Source organism: Osmia lignaria, chromosome 8 (genome assembly GCF_051020975.1).
Source record: "Osmia lignaria lignaria isolate PbOS001 chromosome 8, iyOsmLign1, whole genome shotgun sequence".
NCBI lineage: Eukaryota > Metazoa > Arthropoda > Insecta > Hymenoptera > Megachilidae > Osmia > Osmia lignaria.
Window position 1 is genome coordinate 5,994,815 of NC_135039.1, and position 22,612 is coordinate 6,017,426.

Consider the following 22,612-nt stretch of genomic DNA (forward strand, 5'->3'; position numbering starts at 1 on the left):
GGACCGCGGTTTCGGAAGGGTCACCTACCGGACCACGCAGGTACTCTCCGGGCACGGCTGCTTCGGTGACTACCTGTGCCGGATAGGTCGCGAGGCGACGGCGATATGCCACCACTGCGGGGCGGGGCGGAACTCCGCGCAGCACACACTGCAGCATTGCCCAGTGTTTGCGCGGGCCCGTCACGCCCTGGAGTGCGAGGTGGACCCTGATCTCTCGCCGGAAGCTGTAGTGAGAGCCATGCTTTCCGGCGAGGATCAGTGGCGGGCGATGACCTCATTCTGTGAGGAGGTCATCGCCCTTAAGGAGGAAGCGGAGCGGGGTCGGGAGAGAGCTGACCCCGCCCGCAGGAGGACGTGCCGTCGGGGTAGGCCTCCCGACGGCACCAACAGCAGCTGAGGCGGACGGGGCGGTGGGCCGTGAAGCTATTACATACCAGGCCCACCGCCCCCACTGGCAGAAGAGAATGGGGGAGCATCGGCTCCCCCGAAGAGGACTAGGGGGAGGCGCCAGCCTTCCCCAGAAGAGGAGGAGACGGGGAGAGGCGCTAGCATGGCGCGGGGCCGCCGGGCCGCAGGCGGCCGGGGCTGGGGCCCCGGTCGTTATTGCACGCGGCCCGAGGAGTAGCCGGCGTCGGGTGTGGCCCCCGACGTCGGCGGAGTTGGCACGTGTGGAGGAGGGTCAAAGGTCAGACCCTCCCCGAGATGGGGCGCAGTCGCGCCAAGGGCGGGGGAGTCCCGGAGTGTTCGTAAGAGGTCCCGGGGCCCTCCCTGCAGCCCAGTGCAGGTCACCGTGGAGGTTTTAGTGGGTAGAAATCCCACACCACCTCCTGCCCCTCCCCAGGGGGGCGGGAGGTGTCTTAGGAAGATTTCCTCCACGTATAAAAAAAAAAACAAAAAAAAAAAGGGTAAGGTTCCATGAACCTACCTGCTTATCCAGAATAGGCGGGGAGGTGATACCCCGACGTAACGCGTCCCCAGGTGGCGGATAGGGGAATGCTTTCCGTGCACTTTCCGGAGTACACAGAGGGTAGGAGCGGAATTGCTCCCGCGGACCAAACACCAAGGGAAGGAAAACCCATCAAAACCTCCCCTGTGACTGGGGGATAGAATACAGACACGGTAACCCCTGCCTGAAAGAAAGGGGGGCGTTTCCCTGACTGAAAGGGGGGCGTTTGCTGCCGCTGGAATAGCCTCAATGAGGACTTGGGGCGATGCCGGCGGGGTCCTGGGGCCACGGCCCTTGGACTCTGGAAGGTACTACCATGCCGGTAAGGCCCAGGGCTGAGAGGCGGTGAAGGTTGCAGCGGCGTCTTTGAGTTCTCCAGGGGCCAGGCCGCATGGCGGTCTGGTGCGGGTAGCGAACCCGGAGTGCCCTAGCAATTATACCGTAATCCAGTGGTCACGTTTCGCTGGAACGGGAGGCTTGCCTTAACCGGCCGGCCTGCGAGGATGACAACCTTTTCAAAAATCCCTAACCCCAAGCTGCGGCACGCGGTGAGGAGGGTGCCCCAGAAGTTAGCGCCAGGAGTGGCTGGTGGGTGCACCAGTTGCTAGCGACCAACCCCGGGGTACCTGGCGACCCCCCGGGTGTATCTGCCTTGCCCAGGTAAGGCGGCTCTGCCTGGGTGAACCTAGGTTCCGACCTACTCGTGGGACGAATATGGATAATTCTACAAACCTCAAACAAAACTTAGGACGGGACGAAAATATGACGAACCAAGCAAGGGAACCTGACACTCTCAGGGCAATGAGGGATGAGGAGACGGCGCAGCCGGGGTCCAGTAGGCGCGGCTCCCGCTCGTAAGAAGGGCGCGACCTATGTCGGCGGGATCCTTCAGAGGTAGCAGGGCTTCCTCTGCTGCCTCTGATAGGGGGTTCTGGCGACGGCCGGGGGACAGCGAGGAGGAGTCAAATGGATCGGTGTTGTCGGTGCCGCCCACGACCCCCAGCACCTCGGCTGCGGCAAAGAGGAGACGCCCCCCTACATCGGAGGATTACGTGGCCCTTGCCGAGAAGAAGGAGCAGTACCTGCGGCTGCAGCGAGATGAACTCCAGGCCACTAGGGAGCTGCTGGACGTTTACGCGGCCCCCCGCGAGCCAAGCCGATTGTCCTTGTGGCTGAGGGAGGCGGAGGAGATTGCGCGGGAGGTGCGCCACCAACCCTCGCCGGACCTCGTGGCGCGCGCCATGGATTGCACCGAAAAGGTGCAGAAGGTCGCGGGGTGCTCAAAAAACTTGAAGGGCACGTTTGTCCGTGCCTTCAGGGAGGCATTCCGCGACCTGGAGGCGGTCGTGGGCGAGCTGGAGCTGAGGGCCCAACGGCACCGCGACGACCACGAGGTGGAGGAGCTCAGGACCCAGCTGAAGCTCCGGGACGCCAAAATAGCGTCCCAAGGAGAGGAAACCGCGACGCTGCGACGGGAGCTGGAGATGCTGCGTGAGAGAGACGCGGCGGTAGAGGCCCTGGCCACCTCGGGCACCAGAAAAGCGTCGCGGCCGGCGTCACCGCTGGAGAAGGAGGCCCTGCCGAAGAGGAGCTGCCGCAGGGTATATACGTTAGAGGAGACGGAGGAGCCCGCCCCGATGCGTCCACCGTCGCCCCCCGCGACTGCGGGGAGGCAGGTCGTGGGCGACCCCACCGAGCACGCGGCCCCGGCCGCCCCAGGTGGGGGCCGGGGCGCCGGAGATGGCCGCGCTCATGGAGGGCATCACTGCCCTCGTCGCGCGGAGCGTGGCCGATTTCAGACGGGAGCTCGTCGGGGAGCTGGCTCGGCTTCACCCCCTGGCGGGCGCTGCCGGGGGACCGCCTCCTTCCACCTCTGGACGGCAGGGGAAGGGGCAGAAGCAGCAGCGCAGGGAGCCCGCGACATCGGGGTCATTATTATTTTCAGAAATGCTGATACTTTTAATATTCAATGAATCCATAAGATGTTTCAAAAAAGTTAAACAACACTCAAGATCAACTGGATTTACTTGCTCTGTTGAAGACTCCTTAATAAGAAGATGAAACACGCGAAACTTTTCATTAGGAAAAACTATTGTTTCTCCAACATTTAAATTATATTTTTCAATTTGTTCAATAGGAAATTTACCCTGAGCCTGTAGATCCCAACTCGTTTGTGATGAAATACAATAATCCTTAGAGAAAAAGTGAATTATGTTATCTTTTCGCATATAAAGATGATCTTTAGTATAAAAGATAGTGGGAGAGAACGTAGGTTGTTGTAATGATGTGTTTGTTGCTAAATTTTAACATTTGATTGGGGGCTTGAATCGGTTTGTTATAAAACTTAAAAAAGGTTTGAGAACCTGGTGCCCATCCTGCATTACGCCTTATGGCTGTGATATCTACTCCTCTTTTATGAGCCGCAGATACCACTTTCCTTATCAATTTTATTTACCAACAGAAAAATTGGGTTCAACAAATGCACTTCATCATACAATTATAACAACAGATGGGATTCCAATAAATACAAAACAATATCGTTTTCCTCCGATTCATAAGGAGGAGATTCAAAAACAAGTCACTTCAATGCTTGAAAATAATGTAATTCAGTCATCTGCCTCTCCTTATAATTCACCGGTTTGGGTGGTTCCAAAGAAACCAGGTCCTTCTGGTAAACCACGTTGGCGTATGGTTATTGATTATCGAAAGTTAAATGAAAAAACAATTAGTGACGCCTATCCGCTTCCCAATATTACCGATATATTAGATCTTTTTCAAGCGTTTCTCTTTCATCTGCCGTGAGATATTCATCACTTTCAACTGAATCATCATCTGAGTTCGTAATCTCCATTATTTTATCCTTTCCATGCATTAAGAATACAGTGGCTATTAAATTTTCATTATTTTTTGAAATCTCATCTAAATCCATAACTTCCATTCTTCCAGAGTCTACGGGCGACAAATCGTTCGCGCGTACGACACTCCCCCGCAGGCCCTCAGAAGAAGAAGCGACTAAACTGTCCACGCCTTTAGAATTTAATGAATGAGTGTTATTGAAGAAAAGAGAAGCTTGTTCCACTTGAGAAAGATCTGGCGGATTGCAGGATAACGCATCAGCATTTGAGTTTATTTTTCCAGGTTTGTAAACTATATCATAATCGTATTCATTTAATTTAATTCGCCATCTCATTATTCGGGTCGTTGGATCCTTTACATTATGTAACCAAACCAATGGTCGATGGTCAGTTATTATGGTGAACCGATGTCCATACAAATATGGGCGAAAATGCTCTACAGCAAAAAAAATTGATTTTCTTTTATAATTCAAATTTAACGCGCTTCAGTTTCCTCATTCAACTGTCTTTACAAGCTAGTTCATAGTTCATACAGCCTGGTTCACATCATGTTTCGCATCTATATTCTCTTAAACCGGGGAGGATCGCAACACCTCCCCCCTTGCACAAAAAAGATGCTTCCCACAGAAACAGCTTTTATTACAATAAATTTTACAAAAAATTGCGCTTTTACATTAAATTTTACATAAACATATTTTACAAACAATTAAGCCATACATCAAATTACAGGTATTTAAAATCTCTTTATTTAAGGTTTAAATTTAGTCTAGCCGAATACAGGCTAACTTTAATTTGTTTATATGAACAATTTTAAATTTATTTGGTCCAATAGCCAACTCTGCATTCTGATCATCAAATTAGATGTGATGCTTGATTCTATCGCAAAAGCGACTTTAAAACAATACGAATGTAGTTTAAAACGCTGGTGGGAATTTACTCAAAAGCGTCACGTAATATCAATATAGATTCTGAATGGGAACTTTCTCAAAAAGCTTTTACACAAGTGGAGAAACAATTTGGTTCCTTTCCAATAGATTTATTTGCATCTAAATTGAATAAGAAATGTAAAAGATTTTACATTTACAGAAGCTGTAGATGCTTTTACTATATCATGGAAAAATAAAAATTTTTATGCTTTTCCTCCCTTCGCACTTATCCTGCGAACATTAAGAAAAATAATTAACGATAAAGCAATCGGTATTATCGTAGTATCCTCATGGCCCACGCAACCGTGGTATCCTCTTTTTACATCACTCCTCATAGAACCCGCCATTGTATTTAAACCTAATTGCACGCTATTAATATCTCCTTACAGAGACGAGAGTCATCCGCTAGCATCCCACCTTTCGTTAGTGGCAGGCAGGTTATCAGGGCAGCTTTCTCGAGAAAAGGATTAACAGAAGAAGCCATAGATGTGATGCTTGATTCTATCGCAAAAGTAACTTTAAAACAATACGAATGTAGTTTAAAACGCTGGTGCTCGAACACGATTTTATACATTGTTTGGTCCTTCGAGTCGGATTGGCGGTGACGGGCTGTGCGTAGCAACGACGTTGCTTGTGAACTCTCGAGCTCAGTGACACTTAAGTGCAAAGATTGATCGCGATGAGTGATAAAGAAGAATGATCTGCCAAGGCGACGCCTCAAGCCTCGAAGCCAGGGTCGCGAACGGCTTGGCCCACGCCAGGCGCGGCAGCAACGCTGACCGTACCGACAAATCTACCCTCAGAGGCGCCTCCACCAACGGTGGAGAAACGCATCACGCGAGCCTCATCGCCCATCGGCCTTCCTGTGGAGTTGGCATTCAAAGTCAAAACTCAGTTTGGCCGCATGGAAACACTAAGGAAGATCATGGACAAGATGCCTGAGATGATCGACGATACCACCCTCGACGAGGTAAACTCAATCTCAAACCAGGTCGACGACATCCACAAGGTGTTCCTAAAGGAGCACGCATATCTCGAGGTCATCCCTACATTGATGAGAATTGTTTCGAATTTGAGATGGGCGTAGTAGTTGAAATAAAACGCCGTCTCAACAAATTCCGCGTCGCGTTTACCAAACTTCGCGTGACGCGCGAACAATCTCCAGCTCGACGAGCACCGACTAAATTGCCGGATATCACGATTCCGCCCTTCGCGGGTGATTATGAGGCGTGGCCAGCATTCAGCAAACTCTCCGAGTCCATGATAATCCAACACGAGCATCTCACAAACGTACAAAAATTATACTACTTGCGCTCATCTTTACGCGGCGAGTCAACGAAAGTGATCTCAACGTCAGCGAGAAGAAAGCCAACGGTTCTCGCTGCGATGAGGCCGGTTGAGCGGCCATTATCGTTCTGTTTCTAGTAGAAGCTGCCACGTGCGAAATAGTAATTCCGAACTCTCATACTTTTGTATCGATCTCAAGCGCAAAAATCTCGAAAATTACTCGCGATAACAGTGCCGACGGCCTACGCGACTGCGTGAGTTTGTAATCTCGCTAAATCCACGAAATTATATCAATTTCGTGGTGGCCACGTGTTGCGCCAACACGTGGTTTTTTACACAGCTCGTCTCGATCTCAATTGTACGCGACGCGCGTGAATTTCTCAATAATCTCGAGCTCGAATAAACTGTTCAACGAACATTGTAAATAGTGTACATAATTGTTCCTGTAAATATACGTTTTGTGAGTGTTAAATTCAGATTGTACAAACTCTTTGTTCACCATCTCACCGCCAATCCTTTCAATCCGAACCGGCTTTCGATCATACTAAACTCTCGAACACGATTTTATACACATATACATTACTTAAATTTATTTAAGAGGTTTTCACGTTTTTTCTATGTACAGCGGTTTAAACGCAGCATTATCTGCTAATTTTAGAGATTGTAAATTTGTGAATTTTTGCATACATTTCTGAAAGTAATACATAAATATTATTATTATACGCGTACTAAACTGTATTTCTATTAAAAAATATTTATTAGTGATTCTAAGGCAGCCTCATTTAAATTTGGAAATTTTAACTTTAATGCGGCACGGGTTCCCTGTCTCTAATCACGTCGAATTTTTTTACATTTCATTTTCCCAACAAATGTTACAATTTAAGGTGGTAAGGCAAAATAGATCTAAAAAAATATTTGGCCCCTATAGCTAAGGACCACCCTAGTGTACACGCGAGCTGCCAACCACGTGTCGATCACGCACTTGTTCACGGGCACTCGACACCAATCCCGAACAATATTTGTAGGATCATTCAACGAATTTGCGAAAACATTTGAAAGTTTCCTATCCAAGTGAATTTACAACCGTAATGTTAGAAAAAGAGAGAAACAAGGCATGAGACAGCTTAAATAATGATAATGATAGTGGTAGCAAAATTTGTAAAAAAGGAAAATTAGACGTAATGGATGCATGCGTAAGATTAGTGACAGTACATGGGAGACCACTTTCCTTGATTGATGATAACGCGTTTAGAGATATTATACAAATGATAAATTTCCAAAAAGAAAAAGTAAATTTACATAAAGTCCGTGATGCAGTTATTGAACAAGCAATTGAAATAAGAAGAAAAATGACAGAGGAAGTAAAAGGCAAATTAATATGCCTAAAGGTGGATGCAGCAACTTGCATGGGCAGATCGCTTTTGAGCATTAATACACAATTTATGAAAGATGGCAAATTTCATTCAAAAAATATTACAAGACGATTTAAATTCATGATATTCATGAATATCAGTAGCCGGCGGAACATCCCCAATATTACCAGGGCCAACCCAAATTCTACGAGACCGAAAATTTGGCTCAGCCCCACACTTAATAGCACATTCAGTCGCATTCGTATGAAATGAGGACGCTTGTGGGTGGACGTGGAGATATGGCAACGGTTCATTTGACAATTTAATGAAAGAGATTAATCATTGGATTCGGACGAATCCTACTACTAATTTGATTCAGTTTATTGCGCTTCGATATAAGTTTTTTTATTGTTAATAAGATAGAGGTTCTGTTGAATAATTTTGTATTGAAAGAGTTTTATGATCAGGAGTTAGATTTGAAGGCGAATGTTGCTATTAAACCAAAGGTTTTGTTAAGGTCTAGTATTGATCCTGATCAGAAATTAGCTGTTAATTTTTTTATTCAGAATTATCCGGATACTGATCCGCATACTTACTCTGTTAATGCTATTTCTGGTACGTCTCAAATTCGCAATAAAGTTATTAGTCCTAAGATGTATTTTAAACATATTTTATATCCTAAATGTAAGAATCTTGCTTCGATTGTTGATTTTCATACGAATGCGACTGAATGTGCTATTAAGTGTGGGGCTGAGCCGAATTTTCGGTCTCGTAGAATTTGGGTTGGCCCTGGTAATATTGGGGATGTTCCGCCGGCTACTGATATTCATGAATATCATGAATTTAAATTGTCTTGTAATATTTTCGTAAAGGTTTATTATACTTTTACTGATGCTGTTGGTGATAATATGTTTGTGTAATGATTATGTAATAAAATATTTTTAATTGAAGTTGTTTGTGTTTGAATTGGTTAAGCTAGATTTTAATTATATAGTTGTAATATTTAAAAAAAAAAATGGTTTTGTGGTTTTTAGATTATGTCTACTGTTGGGGGATTCGATCTGCAGCTTGAGAGTGTCGGCCGCTCTCAAGCTGCAGATGTGGCACCGTGCTATTCCCGCACCCGAGAAGATTTCGTTCATTTAAGGGATATTGGGTGTGGTGATGGGCAGGTAGAAGATGATGGTCATTTTCTACTTGTTCGGTTGGATCAAAGCCATACGAATCTCTCGATGAAAATTTTCAAGATAACGATACTTTTGCCAGTGAGACGCAACAAAGGGATCACTATGCTTAAACTCACGAGCCCACTTAACCGATTGAAAATGAAAACTAATATCCGAAACACCTAAACCCTCATAATAAAGATCAGCATCTTCTTTAGAAATATATTTTAAAGTATTCCGAGATGAACGGCACGGCCGAATATCCAAATATACCGCATCACACAAATATATTTCACATATCTTACGCATCTCATGACAACAATACAAATCAGTAAAATTAACATAAATGTGATAATGGTACAAACTTACGGTATCGTTACTTTTATCCCGCTCTCTAGATACAGCAACCGACAAACTCGGATTAAAAAAAGATGGCAAATTACATGTACGCCCGCTAGGAGTCGTCGAAGGAGCTGTTCTAGGAGCTGTTGTGCTTGGCAACGAGCATAAGGGTCATCGTACGACCATCGTACAGTGGGGCAAAAAACTTACCTATGGACAAATCAATTTTTAGGCTACACTTTTCATTCGATTTAAACACTTTTTTTCCAGTGGAAGCTAATTAAATTTCGAAGAAATTTGTGAGAGTAGATTTTTGAAATTTTGTTATTCAGCAACAAAATTGAAAAAATTTTTTTTAACTTTTTCTAAACACGACTTTTAACAAGATTAATTCATGGAGCAAAAATCATTGATTCCTTTGATATACCAATTGGGCAGTTATCAGAAGAAGCTCAAGAGGCGAAAAATAAAGATTTATTTTATCGGTAGGTGTACCGGTTAATAATTCTTAATCTTTGTTTGATGGAAACAATTGAAAATTGGGAAAATGGAAAAAAATACTTTATTCAAAGTATGCATCTTCGCTAACTATACATTTTTCCCATCTGCTTTTTAACTTGTGGATGCCCTCCGAAAAAAATCGTTCACATTTTGAGGCGATCCAATCATCGAGCCATTTTTTGACATCTTCGTAATTCTTGAAATGTTCCTTCGAAAGTGCGTGAGCCATCGATGAAAATAGGTGGTAATCAGAAGGGGCCAAGTCTGGTGAATACGGCGGGTGAGGCAAAAGTTCCCAGCCAAGTACAGATATTGTATCTTTGACCGCTTTCGCCGGGTGTGATGGGGCGTTATCGTGCCGCAAAATGACTTTGCCGTGTCTTCTAGCCCAATCTGGGCGCTTTTCGATCAATGCATCGTTCAATTTTATCAGTTGTTCATGGTAGCGATCGGTATTAACTGTCTCACCTGGTTTCAGAAGCTGATGGTACACGACACCCTTCTGATCCCACCAAATGCATAGCATTGTCTTCCTTCCGAAGCTGTTCGGTCTTGCGGTCAATGTTGATGATTGTCCTGGATCAACCCATGACTTTTTGCGTTTTGGATTTTCAAAGTAGATCCATTTCTCATCTCCAGTCACGATCCGATGAAGGAACGACTTTCTTTCATGACGAGAGAGCAAAACTTCGCACACTGTTTTTCGCTTTTCCATTTGTCTGTCGTTGAGTTGATGTGGTACCCATTTTCCTACCTTCTGGATCTTGCCCATGGCATGCAGACGATCGGAAATGGTTTGTTGACCAACATTCAACTTCTCTGCCATTTGTTGTTGGGTTTGTGTTTCGTCTTCGTCCAACAGTGCCTGCAATTGTGCATCTTCGAATTTCTTCGGCTGGCCCGTGCGTTCCTTGTCTTTCAAGTCGAAATCACCACTTTTGAATCGTCTGAACCAACGCACACAAGCGTCTTGTGTTAAGACATTATCACCATAAGTTTCCGCAAGGATACGACGGCTCTCACTTGCATTTTTCTTTTGATTGAACAAGAAAAGCAGTACGTGCCGCAAATGCTCTTTATTTGGTTTGAAACTAGACATGTTTACCACAGAAAAAGAATATGACGCTAACACAAAATCGTTTGAACATCAATGGCGTTTTGAAAGGTATTGTCATAGCAACAAAATAACAAAAGAATATAGATCGTGAACATGCTCATGCTTCCAATGCCATCCAGTGCAGAAATTAAGAATTATTAACCGGTACACCTAAAGAGATTTCGGGAAAATAATACGAGGAAATCATCTCCAACCAAATTGAATGAAGACTTGTTGAACCTTTTCCTGTGTTCTGCTGATCCTTATTTGGGAAGTCTGAGGCATCAGTTCCAAAAAACTGAAAGACCACTGCTTCCAGAAGCAAATGCCTTGCTTCTGGATCCTTCGTAAGCCAACAGAATTAAGGTAAGCAAAGTTGTGCATCAATAAAATACAAGATAAATCGTCATAAGCAAGATATCCATAGTTAGTTCTGAAAAAAAAATTGATCCTATACATGGAAAAATAGACAAACTGTGCATTTGTTTATAAAAATTATTGTATGCTATTGTCAATCTTTAACTGATCTTAATCAAATGATAATTTCTGGAACATTTTATAGCAAACCTATAGATTTGGAGGGTCTGAAAATGGATGCAGTTCATTAATTCGTTTATAACATTAAAACCAATCTTTTTATTTATTCTAAACCACTGAAAATTATTACTAAACAGTTTTTCACGCTAACAATAAACCTTTTTAAAAAAGAAATCCGAGAATCTTGTTAAAAGTCGTGTTTAGAAAAAGTTAAAAAAAATGTTTTCAATTTTGTTGCTGAATAACAAAATTTTAAAAACTTATTTCAAAAATCTACTCTCACAAATTTCTTCGAAATTTAATTAACTTCCGCTGGAAAAAAAAGTGTCCAAATCGAATGAAAAGTGTAGCCTAAAAATTGATTTGTCCATAGGTAAGTTTTTTGCCCCACTGTGCATCGCCCGGCTAAGGAATGTCCGAATCAGTAGCACATACCCATAGCGAAACTCTGTAAGCTAGCAGAACACGTCATCCCCACACAACGCGATAGATTATAAAAAGAGCGAACAATTGTAAAAGAGGTAGATTGTAAGAAGCTCGTTTTGGAAATAAACTCTCGACCGTTACTCGGACACCGGTGAATTCTAATTCTTCAACCGCTCCAGAACCCGAAATCCCAAAAATCGCCTGAGGGTACAACAGAGCCATACTGCCGAATATTTGAAAAGTATCATCATGCAAACTTGTAATGTACATACACTGCGGAGCATAACTATAGCACCACTAACATTTTTAACATTTTCGACCTGTAAGAAAATAATTTGAAAAAACCAATTATATGGTATGAAAAAGCATTGTAAATAATGGATTCTAGGTGAAATTAATTGAAGTGGTCTACTTATATGTCAAGATGTAATCGATAAACCAGCTTCATTTTTAACACACTTCAAGGGTTTCTGTTGGAATTTTTTTAGTAAATACGGGTTTTCTTGGTTAATTGATACAATGCCAGACCGTAGGTACCTTAATGAACAAGAGCAAGGTGCAATTTGAGCATATAGAGAGCAAGAAATGGAAATACGTGAAATCGCACGTAAACTCGAGCGATCTCATAAAGTTGTACTGAATTTTTTACGCGATCCTACTAACGATAAGTATGGGAAAAATAAGAAAAGGGGACCTAAGAAGAAGTTATCCCCTCGTACTGAAAGGCAAATTGCTAAAGTTGCGAGCAATACGTTAAAAAGCTGTGAAGAAACTGTGAAGGAATGTGATCTCGACGTTTCTCGTTGGACTGTCCAACGTGTCCTTAAACGTAATTCAAACATTACAAGACAAACAATGATGTCCGACCTACACTTCTGAAACGTCACAAACTAGCCAGGTTTGAATACGTACGAGAAAACATGAGCAGAAATTGGAATAATGTAAGTTCAGATATTCTTAAATCGAGATTTTAGCTTCATACTCAATATTCCTCATTTAACTTAGGTTATTTTTTCTAACGAAAAAAAATTCAATTTGGACGGTCCAGGTGGATTTAATTCATATTGGAGGGACCTCTGTAAAGATCCAAAATATTTTTCGAAACGAAATTTCGGTGGAGGGACACTTATCGTGTGCGGTGCATTCTGCTCCTGTGGCAAGCTCAGATTAGCTTTTCCAACTTCAAAAATGAATAGTGCCGAATATATTGGAATACTTGAAAATCATTTATTGCCTTTTATTCATGCAAACAATCACATTTCATGGATTTATCAGCAAGATAATGCTCCAATTCATAAAAGCCGACAAACTACAGCATGGTTTGAAACGTTTGATGTCAATGTATTGAAATGGCCTGCATGCTCCCCAGACCAAAATCCCATTGAAAATCTATGGGATATCATGGTACGGCATATTTATGCAAATAATCGACAATTTTTTAACATTTCGGAGCTAAAAACAGCTGTTATTGAAGCGTGGAATCAGATTAGTGAAGAAACTTCGGTGAAGTTTAAACCACCCAGTGGCTATTGGAAAACAAAATTCGTGTTGGACAGTGTAATTGGAGAACAATAAGTGCAATTGTAGGCAGACCTGTAGCCGAAATTAAAGCCAAAATGTAGTCATTAATGGGTACCTACAGAAGAGAAAAGTCTAGACAGAAACAAAGTCAAATTACTGGATCAGATATGTATTATATTTTATTTTAAATAATACAATACTGATTATCACTAATTACTGTTATTAGTTAGTGTATTTGACTGGGTATATAAAATGAAAGAGAATACAAAGGAAAATGTTTAAAAAATCAAATCCTGTTACAAGGAAAGAAAACATTTGTGTCGAAGTGGCACTTTAGTTTCTTATCCGAACGTGACAATCCTAGTCAAACTGTAGATACACTAACTGAGGTAAGTTTTTTCTTATTAATAAATATTCTACCAAAGTATTGCGTCATTCAAAACAAAATGCCTGGCCAAATGTAAACGTATATTTTTTATGTGTTCTTTTGTTCTTCGAGGAATTTTTTCTTATCGGCAATAGCGATGTCATTTCCTGATCATTTCTCCATCTGCCACTTATGATTTCTCCATCTATCTCTGGATCGAAAGTTCCAACTGGTGTATATGTTTGTCGTGAAGTGATACCTTTGCGTAAAAAATTGTGTAAATATATAGTCGTTAACACTGGAAGGGGCTAGAAGGAGAGAGCATGGAAGAAAACATAGCTTTCACCAAAAAGATATTGGAAAAGGAGCTAGGGAAGAAAGTAAATGTAATAAGAGCCACAGAAAGAGAAGGGGATGGTGGGAGAAAAATAGTAATAACAGAGCTGGAGGAGGAGGAAAGGAAAAAAGAGATGGTGTGGATGAAGAATGGGATCTGGGAAAGATGGAGGGTGGAGGTGGATGAAGACTTATTAAAAGAAGAAAGAAGGATGAAGTGGTTGATCAAGGAAAAAGCGAGGCAGGAAAGGGCAAAAGGAAGATGGGTTGTGTACAACAACAGAAGAATATAGGTGGAGGGAAAGGAATTGGTATGGCGTGAGGAGGAAAGAGCCTGCAAGAGGGAAAACCTAAGAGACAGAATAGAGAGAGTTATAAAGGCGGGCCAGGACGAAGGAGCAGAAGGAAAGAATTCTATTTTATTTTTATTTTTTATGTTATACATAGAATCATACACAGGCAGTGTATTGCGGTTTTTTGTTGACGCTCATACCGTCCTGAATAGAGGATTCGTTTGAAACCGGTGGCACCCAAAATCCCGACACCCACAATCCCGACAGCCCAAAATCCCGACAGCCCAAAATTCCGACAGCCCAAAATCCCGACAGCCCAAAATCCCGACAGCCCAAAATCCCGACAGCCAAAATTCCGACACCCAAAATTCCGACAGCCCAAAATCCCGACCACCAAAATTCCGACTGCCAAAACTCCGTGTTCTTGATTAGATTAGGATAGTTTTGTTGTGTGGCGTGGTTGAATTACTTTTTGGTATTTAGGTTGTGTCGGTTTGATTTTGTGGTTCTTTGCACACGTGAGGTTAATTCTGTGTATATTTTATTAGGTGAGGTTAGTACTGTGTATATCTGAGAGGTTAGGTTATGTCGAATTCGGTTGGTTTTGAGTGACTTTCATAAGTTTATGTTCGGTTAAGTTAGATTTGAGTATTTTTCATAAGTTTAGAGTAGTTTTGTGTATCTATTGCCACACTGGTGTAGTACGAAGTATTTTGGTCAAGTTAGGTTCGGTTAGATTTGTGGATTTACTATTGGCATTTATTATTAAGTTAGGTTAGGTTAGTTTCGTGTAACTTTCTGGAAGATTAGGTTAGGATAGTTCTGTGTAACTTTTTGTAAGGTTAGGTTAGGTTAGGTTAGTTTTGTGGATTTATGATAAATATTCGAAAGTGTAACTCCTGTCAGAATCGAGCTGATTTTTTTTGTGTGGTTTCTTACAGTTAAAAGACATCATATTTAATATTATTATGGCAGCGCATCAACAAAAACAATGTCAATAAACATTTTTTTAAAGATTTTATGTACGCGTTCACTGTGCACGGTGAAAACTTAACGAAATAGAAAATATTCGGTTGAACAGTAACATATTAAATTCGTTTTGTTGTGTAATAACTACACTAATTAATACCAATAAATATGTTACTTTATAAATTGTGTTTATTATTTCCTTATATTACAAATGGGTATTGGTATTAGTTAGTGTACTATATTGGGGGGTCTGAGGGACGGAGCCCCACAGTCAACAAAACGAATTTAATATGTTACTGTTCAACTCGAGGGGGATATTCTGTTTTTTGTTTACATCTGGAATTGTCGTGGTATTATCCCAAAATTCGGAAGACGTGATTACCACGGTGGCCTGTCGGGATCTTGGATGTCGGGATTTTGGGTGTTGGGATTTTGGGCTGTCGGGATTTTAGGTGTCGGGATTTTAGGCTGTCGGGATTTTGGCTGTCCGGACTTTGGCTGTCGGGATTTTGGGTTTCGGGATTTTGGGGTGGACCCGTTTGAAAGAGTTGTACTTCTTATTTCTCTTGGTATTGTATTCTATTTTTATTTGATTACGTTATATCAGAAAATGTAAGAAGAAGGAAACTGAGGGCAATTATGGAAATAATTGTTCTACAATTTCCTCATCACCAGCGCTGTCAAATGTACAAAATGTAATACAAGATCAACAAGATCTACAAATTATTAATGATCAATTATGTAAATAATGTTTTAACAATTTTGTAATAAATAGATTAAAACGGAAGATTATTTTTTACTTTTATTGACTTACCATCACATATTCTTGAAGTACCTAGATTATTGCATCGCATACTTCTGGAACAATAGTTGATATCGCTTGCTTTGATACACAGAAAAGATATTTTAAACTCGCGAATGAGTCTCCAGTAGTTAAAAATCTTAATGTAATAGCCAGTCTTTCTTTAACAGTAATGGTTGGTCTCATATATTGTTGGAGAAATTCCCCAAATTATCGCAGACCATACAAAGTTGGCAACGAAAGTATTTCGTTGGTGCGTCGTTACCGAAAGCGGCAGCACCTCTCGGGCCCTCTTTGTTCACGCGGTCCCCTCTTCGCGCCGGAACCTGCACGATCGACGCCATGATTAATTTCCTTCTTCTTGATCAGGCCCTCCAAGCTCCACTCTTGTGATTTTGATGCAAATTTTAGGTTTACGCCTCACTACCAGGAGGTGCTGATGTCGCTTCTCCACATGGATACCTTGTATCAGTAATTGTAACATACACAACTAAAGATATCGTGACGTCCTGTTCCCGCGAAATTTGTCGCGGCGATGTTCAATTGTTTCAAAAATTATAGAAACTAAAGAAATGTGGCGCACATGTCGATTAACGGTCATTGACATTGAAAGCGATAGCGTGGGCAGAGAGAGAAGACGAACACGTATCACAATTTTATTTTATTTTCTATATTATTATTATTATTATTATTATTACTACTATTTTTATTATTATTTTCATTATTTCTATTATTTTCATTATTTTCATTATTTTTATTATTTTTACTATTTTTATCTTTATTAGTATTATTATTCCGATTATTTATCAACATATTTTGTAAGGTTTTTTTCAGATTTTTCCGAGTTTTTTTTCAGATTTTTGGATGATTTCTACTGAAATGCAGCAACAGCAGGTGAAGATGGGAATGAAGTAAGTACCGAATTTTTTAGAATTGTTACTGAAAACAGTAACTGTTCACATTGGTGTTTCATTAATATATTTAATTTTAATTACTAAAATGTGTCTTTAAAGAAAACGGATGAAAGTATGCAGCGTTAGAGGCTGCATCCAGCAGTACATCAGGATGTTCACGAGAAGAGGATGATGCAGTGGGTGGAAGCATGTGACAATCCAAATTTGTTAATGCTTCCACCTGAGAAACTGAAGTTCCGGGTGATATGTAGCAGCTACTTTGAAGAGAAATACTTTATGAGGAAAAGGCTGACTACATCCGCAATTCCAACACTGTACTTACCAGGTAATACTCGTACATAATTTGTGTAGCGTATGTACATAATTGTTAATGAAAATATTTACTACACAGTGTCAGAGGGTGCCTCTATTAAAATAGAGCAGCAAGAGACCCGGATGGAAATACCAGAAGAAGAACATGAATGTAAGTTTTCAGTTATACCTGTATACTGAAAGTACATAATAATACTTCTAACATGAATGTTCTTCTATAATGTTATTTAATTTTGTTGTGACAGGCAAACCTGACTGCACTGGGGGAATGGATACGAAGTGTGGCAGCGTGGGACACGTGGACTTCACAGCACTTCCTAGACCATCCGGAGGTTAGTGTGTTACCATGCAAAAATATTACTTTTGGTTTTACTATTTTTCTTAGTTGTAGACTGGTATGTTTAACAAATGTTCTTTGGCTGTTTGTAGAAATGGAATGCAACGACTTAGGCAGACTAAGTCTACAAGAAGACAAGCCATTGCATAACGCAGGTATGAATTTATATATTACTGGTTGTTAGTATTAAATATTATGCATGATGTTTTAAAGGGAAGTTTTATTAAGTCTTTTTTACAATTACAGATTGTGCTGTCCTTGGAAGAGAGCATCAGCGATCAGAAGCCCAGAAAGGCCATAAAGGTACGAAATAAGTATGAATATATTAGGTTAAGTAATCATAAGTGCAGGACAACACTGCAAAAAATATTGAATAAATAAAAGAATAGTTGAAGTTTTTGATTAAAACCGGTGCAATTCAATTACTTCCATTAAACATTCCTTGTCGCATTCATATCCTAAAATGAGAGAAATGTATACAATTTTTTTTCTTACTGAAAGGAAATTGATAACATTCTACTCTTTTTTATCATTTGTACATGTTACTAGCCATGTATGAAAAGCAGTCACTGTACAGAATGCCCAGGCAATATCAATCCAAAGTTGATATAATATTAAAATAATTCGGATATTTCATAGTTTGTTCCAAAACGCCAGGCATTCTATACAATGCTTGCTTTTCATACAATGCTGCTAACATGCACAACTGAAATTTTTACTTTATGTATTTCTTACGTGCATTATTTGACGCCAAAGATTGATGTACTCCAAATCGGATACACTTTCTCGTAACTGAAGGTACTAAAAATCCTCCATGTAGGGTCGATCTCAGTGCGCCACCCTAGTTTGTACATACCTTCTGTCGATATTATTCGTTTGCATGTGTAAATTACACTGTGTATACGGTACACATGGCAGTAATACACATGCAAACTATACACTACTTTATATAACTTTATATATCCTTTACAGAGTAATTATATTGTATGTTTCCTTCTGCAGGTAATATACTGAAGATGCTGAAGGACAACATCGTGGAGAAGCCCCTGCAGCAACGAATCTACAGCGCCGTGGCAGCGGTATTGAAGGCAGCGCGGCAGTGCAAGCGGCGGCAGATGGCAACGAAGGACCGCGTCAAGAAAATAGAGCATCTCGTGCAGGTAGGTGTATGCCAAGTTTTGGAAAACTTGCCTACACCCCTGCACGCGATGATTTCCGCCCAGATGCGCAACGAGGAAAAACCCATCTATGGACGACGCTTCACGGAAGAGGAGAAGGTATTAGCTTTAAGTATTTATAAGCAAAGTCCAAAAGCGTTCCGATATTTGTCAAAATTATTTCTTTTGTCAAGTATCGAAACGCTTCGGAAATTATTGTCGCACATTCCACTAAGAGCTGAAATTTGCGACAACGTATTCCGTGAACTCGAAGAGCGGTCCGAGTCCTTCCGAAACGAGAAAAGCAGATACGCTATTCTGCTTTTCAACGAAATTAAGCTATCGACGTCACTGGTCTACAATCCTTCAATGGACATAGTTGAAGGATTTGTAGACTCCGGTTTTTCGCGTTCATTAGATATTGCGGATCATGCCATGGTGTGGATGTTGAAAGGTATACACGGGGTGCGACCTTGGAAGCAACCTGTCGCATATAGTTTTTGTAGAGGTACTTTTCCCGCGGAGATCATCGTTAGAATGTTTAAAGCATTAGTTCGCCGTGCATGTCAGGCCGGCATTGTAGTTGTAGCTTCAGTTTGTGACCAAGGCAGCACGAATTGTAAGGCAATACAATACCGAATAGATTATTCGAAGAGAAATGCCTTTCAGCAGTCGAATCTATTACGGCATGATATGATTGTAATTGATCAAACTGAAATCGTGCCTCTCTTCAATCCTCCGCACCTATTAAAGTGCATGCGGAACAATCTTTTGACTAAAGATTTACAATTCAATTTAGCGGATAATCTTCCACGTGTGGCTAAATGGTCACACGTGGAAGATTTATATTTTATTGATAGCAGTAATGCTTCTTCTCAGGACCGAGTTCTGAAGAAGCTTACTGCAAAGCATGTAGTAGTAGATAAAATTAGGAAAATGAAGGTGAAGTATTGCGCGCAGGTTTTTAGTCAATCGGTTGGGTCCGTAATGACACTCATGAGTCGCAATAAACTTAAGAATGTGTGCGGTACGCGTGAAATGCCTTTAGAAGGTGTTGACACTGCTCGATTCATTCATTTTATGAATGATATTTTCGACAGTGTCAACAGTAGTCGTCCTGTTCCGGTAGTAGATATGAACTGCGAAAGACCCAATATCTGGGATGTAGGCATTAATGTCTTCCGAAGCATGAAATTTATTAAAAGAAAGTTTGCGGATAAAGAGCGTCCACTGGTGGTATGCAATTGGATTAGAACGTTACAGAATTTTAAATTTTTGACAATACTTCTAGGCAATCTTGGATTTTCTCATTTTATCGGTCGCAATTTCAACTAAGATGCCTTAGAAAATTTTTTCGGTCAGATTAGACAGCATGGTACGCGAAATACTAATCCAACGTGTACTGCCTTTCACGGGTATTATAGGACATTGCTCCTAAATTCCTATTCGCAGTTGGTAAGTGCGGATACTAACTGCGAATCTGAAAAATCCGCAAACTTTTTAATTAGTCTCAAAAAATATTTGTCACCTGCTCCAGCTGCATCGATGATCGACACTTCTACTATTTTTCTAAATTACAACGTTTCGGCAGCTGCTGAATCCACTGTATTAACAGTGGTTCAGTATGTTTCACGGGGTGTTCTGAAGAAGAATACCACCTGCAAATTTTGTTTGGCATTAGTTTTTGAAATCAATGTTTCTCAAGGTTCATCGATGCATGCTGCGTGTAGATCATTAATAACGCAGGTAGTATCTATTTGCCTCGCTAATATGCCACATATAGCGCACACTCCGAACCTTATTGCGACTCTAAAATTATGCATTTCGGAGCATGTGAATTTTAAATTGACATGCTTCGAACATGACAATTCTTTGATAACATATGTGATACATCAATGTATCATATATGTTGTCAAGAATTATATAGGAAGAGTAAATCGTGTTATAAATGGATCCGAGGAGCCTGCGTCATGTGTGCAATGTATGGAATGTGTGGAATGTGTGTAATGTATACAGTGTTTTGTAATGTATACAGTGTGTGTGAGGAATGCAATGTATGTATGTAATGAAACTGTCATGAAATTCACGATACGAGCAGGATGGTGGCGATTTTTCGTGCAGAAGTGAGTCAGAAATGTGGGATGACAATCCCTCATTCTTGACTGCACTCTCAGGTAAACTGACTACGAAGTTTCGTCAACCGTGATCGATACAAGATACCATCATATTTTATCGGTTACTATATGCATTTTTACCGATCGTCATTCTTAGAGGTCCGCGCTGGAAAACGTATAGGCCTCCGAAAAAAGCTAGTACAAGTCCAAAAAAACGGAACCATAAAAATTTCACATTGCAAAGTGATCAGTGAGTTTGAAGTGAGATTTGTGTTTTGTGCTATTGCTATACAGTGCAGAGGACGAGAGATAATATAATTTATCATTGTGAATCTGCAAATATATTGTAAATATTATGCTTTTCGGTATACGAAGTTATTCTATTTTATTTTTTTGTGTGCAATTGGATTATTTTGTTTTGTTGTTGTTAAGTGCAAACAGTGAAAAAGTGATGGCTGGTCCGTCCCAAAAACGAGCCCCTCCCCCGCCCATTTGTTCGACAATATGATGGAATAGTGACCTGTTGGCATCTTAACGTTATACTATAATCTGGGTACGGCTTCGGAACTTTTACCGTTGGATCTTCCGTACCTGAATACAATGATTGGTATCCATGAGTTGATAGTTTTTCCATTTCCGGTGACACTTGAAGGGTGGTGGCTGCTGGGGAGTGGATTTAATAGCGCAATGTGCCCTTTAATAGTATATGTAAGTGTAAACTTGGGAACGGTAGAGCGGGTTATGAACTCCCCGAGGCTCACAAAACAATGAGGTTAGGTTAGATTCCGTGTATGCACAGTATCGAATAGCATATGTTCAGTATCGAATAGCACATGCGCACTAATGAACTGCGCATGGTCAGTATCGAATAGCGCATACGTAGTCCCGGAATTTTACAAAACTTCTTACTACGATATTTCAAAAACGGTAAGACATCCAGCTCTGAAACCAATTTTAATCGGTTTCTGGTAGTCAATTTAGGTTATATGCCAAACCCGAGTTTTCAATTCTAACGGGGCCACTCGGAAACTTATCCGATTTGCCTCCTACAGTTTTGTAAATTTTCATATAATACATATTGAAAAAATTCCGTTTTCTTGCAACAAAGAATAGCTGTCTCTTATCGGCACGTATCTGTTACGTTCCGAACAGAAATTTTTACACATTCACCTTGTGTTTCCCCCCCCATTCATCATCGAATTGTCCTCCGTATTTAGTGGTGCAGTTGTTGATGCTGGACCCGGTCAGCTGTCCTTTCCGCCTCCTCGAAAATGATCCCCCTCATTTTGGGATTGCGGTCAACAACGATTGTCTAGGCGAAAGCCATGTTGTGTAACCCCCCCCCATTTCGGGACCTTATTTGTATATTGATAGTTGTTTCTAAGGACTATAATTTGAAAACTAAAAAGGCATTCCATTAGTTTACAAATAGGGAAAATGCCAACCATTAACACAATTAATATTTGCCGAATGGTAATTGATCATTTCAGCAATATGGAATTCTCTGAGAGTTCTATTAATTCGCGGTAAGTGGAGTTGAAGGACGCCGTTGATTTGTGACAGCATGGTTGGACTATATACTGTTGTGGAACAAGTTGATAGGCTATGGTTTAAAGGATCGGAGCTTCATGATGCAGTAATAACTGAAGATGATTGCGTACCAGAAACTTACGACGAGTCCTTTATCCAAAGCAAAGTCCTTCCTCCAGAAATCGAAATAAATTTCAAATATAAGAAATCTGCAGTTGAATTTTGGAAAAGTGGAAAGAACGGGAAGTTGTCGCTTTCATCTGTGAAACATAAATATCGCAAAGTTACTTCGGTGATGCAGATGTATCGCTGGAAAAAATACGTTTTTCAAGGTGGCTCAAAACGAGATAAACTCATGGTAATAAACTGTTGGACATTACAAAAATTACTGGAGGCTATAGATCATCAACTGATTATTCATGATATATTTAAATAATTTCAAGACAAGCCCCACATGGAGACACTTACCGCAACAATAGGGCCGCTTTTACGACTTGCTACTCAAACCGAGACGCATCTACTGAAA

The 22,612-nt window shown here is 41.1% G+C and overlaps 1 protein-coding gene across 16 annotated transcripts in view; it reads right to left on the minus strand.

The window, feature by feature from the left end:
* The window catches only part of LOC117611402 (uncharacterized), a 171,212-nt gene that overhangs the window by 60,331 nt on the left and 88,269 nt on the right, over positions 1 to 22,612 (minus strand). For 9 of the 16 annotated variants that reach the window (XR_013062488.1, XR_013062491.1, XR_013062483.1 and 6 more), the window contains one exon: positions 22,218 to 22,346. The exons of 4 other annotated variants lie outside the window; for them this stretch is intronic. The gene's annotated coding sequence lies outside the window, so the exon portion shown is untranslated. Of the gene's footprint in view, positions 1 to 22,217; positions 22,347 to 22,554; positions 22,607 to 22,612 lie in introns of all 16 variants that reach the window. 3 more of the 16 variants (XM_076689399.1, XM_076689396.1, XM_076689398.1) reach the window with 2 other exon arrangements.